This window comes from Pocillopora damicornis, chromosome 10, assembly GCF_964200805.1.
Source record: "Pocillopora damicornis chromosome 10, jaPocDami1.2, whole genome shotgun sequence".
Classification (NCBI taxonomy): domain Eukaryota; kingdom Metazoa; phylum Cnidaria; class Anthozoa; order Scleractinia; family Pocilloporidae; genus Pocillopora; species Pocillopora damicornis.
This window is the reverse complement of record NC_142679.1, coordinates 21,815,437-21,817,936: the sequence shown is the minus strand read 5'-3', so window position 1 is coordinate 21,817,936 and position 2,500 is coordinate 21,815,437. Positions and strand designations below refer to the sequence as shown.

Genomic DNA, 2,500 nt, shown 5'->3' with positions numbered 1-2,500 from the left:
TCCACCAGTTTAAAAACTGAAAAGTTTATAGAAGTAGAGAAAAAGATGAATTCTTTGGAATTAGACTTAACTGCTCAAGACACGGACAATTTGATAAGGAATCTTTCGGGTTTTTACCTTGAAGTTGACAAGATGGAAAGAGATGGGAACTGTTTTTTCAGAGCAGTTGCCTCACAGCTCAATAGACACCTGAGGGAATACAAGGAACATATCGAAGGGCATTGCACTTTCCTTGGATTAGGAATTAGTGAAGCCTTCGACACACGTAGACTTAGGGAGCTGTTTGTGAAAGAAGTCTCTGATAACATTGAAGAGTACAGAGACTGGATGACAACTGGCGTTAATGGGTTAGAGGAAGTTTACAAATTTAGCCAAGACGGATTTTTCGCAAATGAAGTTGGTGATTTATGCGCGAGAGCAACAGCTAAAGTCTTGAAAATTCCAATTGTGATTATTACCGCTCTCCCTTCAACACCTACGGTGCCATTCCTACCACACGAATTCCTTACCACCACACCCATCTACATTGCATATGATCATTCTGGGCCAGGCCACTACGATGCCACAAAAGGTACTCGATAATTGTTCAATAACCTTAGGTTAAATTAGCAGTTATAAATTCTGATAATGCTACATACCTCCTCATATATCGAGGTTTGAACTGAGAATTTTTCGAGATCCTCCCGATGTCTTGGCACCCTTATAAGGTTGAAGTCTTGTACTAGTACTAAGTTGTAAATGCTTACGTTAATAAAACTGAACCGGAAATCATTTAATGGAGAAAATGATGTTTTCTTCATTTGTGCTGAAACGAATTCTGTAAATCGAGGTTATTTCAGATATAAGCAATAACTATTTACCGACGTGTCGGTGGCTAATAGTAGACATTTAACGAGCCGCGAAGCAGCTTGGCAAATATTCACTAATAGCCACGACACTGAGGCGAATAGCTGTTTTTAGTACACACTAAATCAGTGAGATAATATGGCACAAAAAGATGATTTTAATAATCAATTTATTCCTGTACGTGCGGCAGCGTGAAACTCGCGAGTTGCTCGGAGGTAAATAGCAAAGGATATTCAGAGTTTGAGTAGCCAGTCAGAGCACACCTTCAACGCTGTCCACTGCTTTAGTATATACTAATGACCTTTAACTTGTCGAAACCTTGTCGAAAACCATTGCATTAATTCTTGACATGGTTTCATCGTTTCAGAAGTTTCAAGTGAGAATGACTGTGACGAACAAGCGAAGGAAACAAGATGCACTTGCGGTAAAAACAAGAAAAATAAGTCAGTTTCAGACATTTTCTGTGTTTCTGGTAAATGCCCGTGCCACAAAGTGAACCACTCTTGTACCCGCTAGTGTAGATGTTACAATTGCAAAAATACGTGCAATTCCAATGAAGTTGTGAAGGTAAAAAAGAGTCTGAAGAGAGGCTGTAGGTGCGGAGTTGGACAAAAGAGCAAAGGGGACGGAGAACCAAATGCAAGTCACAAGTCGTGTCAAGACAGTCTCCGCAAGTCGAAGTGTCCGTGTGTAGCGGGTGGCATAGAATGCACCGAAGTCTGCAGATGCTTTAATTGTGGAAACATTGTTCAAGCTCGAGCTGACCCGGGAAAATCCCCAAAACGAAAGAAGCGAAATAGGGCGACCGTCTCTCCATATAAGAGGAAAAAGGGATCAAAGTTCATGATAAGTCAAAATGCAGAGGTGGATTGTGGACCATGGAAAAACATTGAAACGCTTTGTTTGATGGTTTGCCGGGACGTGATGCTAAGTCAAGGACTTTCCATAAATTCAAAAAATTTGCGTGATTTGTATGATTTCGTGGCTAAGTCTCCTGCTGTGATGGAAATGTCTTTAAACATAGCTGCGAAGTCTACAGCACAGATTGCGGCTAAAATAGCGCATCTACGAGGCATTGATTTGTAAAATACACATAAGGTAGGGCTATCCTGTCCAGTGAAAGTTTTGAAGGCTTCACTTCTGCTACCTTTTAATTCCGCTCTTAATGATAAAAGAATGTTCTTCAAAAAGTTCAAAAAGTTACCCGTTAGATCTCATGTCCAATCAGACTTTTGAGCTTTCTCTTTAATGGATGAAAAACGCGAGAAAAGATGACTAGTGATTCACGATTTCTTATTCACACTGTATTAGGCCACAGAGAAATTACTAAGTAAATACAGCTTTGTGTCAAAACTGAGTGATTACCTAGATTTTGTACGACTATTTTTGTTCTTTTGTATCTTGTTATTATAACAAAAGATTCACGGTGTGCATTTCATGTTTATGTTGGAAAAGGTGTAACTAATCGTACGCGAACTCGTTCATATTGGATTGCTGCAGAATAAGTACAACTTGTTACATGTTTAACTGACCACAATAGTTTTTTTAATTACTCGTATACCAATGATAGTTCTGCATTCCCTCATCGACAGCATTCTCTCTTTCACTCTTTGTAAAAGTGTGTTATCAAAGAAATAAACACGTGATAAAGGCA

At 39.3% G+C, this 2,500-nt stretch overlaps 1 long non-coding RNA gene and 1 pseudogene across 1 annotated transcript in view; both read left to right on the top strand.

Annotated features, from left to right (window-relative positions):
• Positions 1-1,932, top strand: part of LOC149039384 (uncharacterized) — a 2,946-nt pseudogene extending 1,014 nt beyond the window's left edge.
• Positions 1-2,500, top strand: part of LOC149039383 (uncharacterized) — an 11,733-nt gene that overhangs the window by 3,846 nt on the left and 5,387 nt on the right. The window lies entirely within an intron of this gene.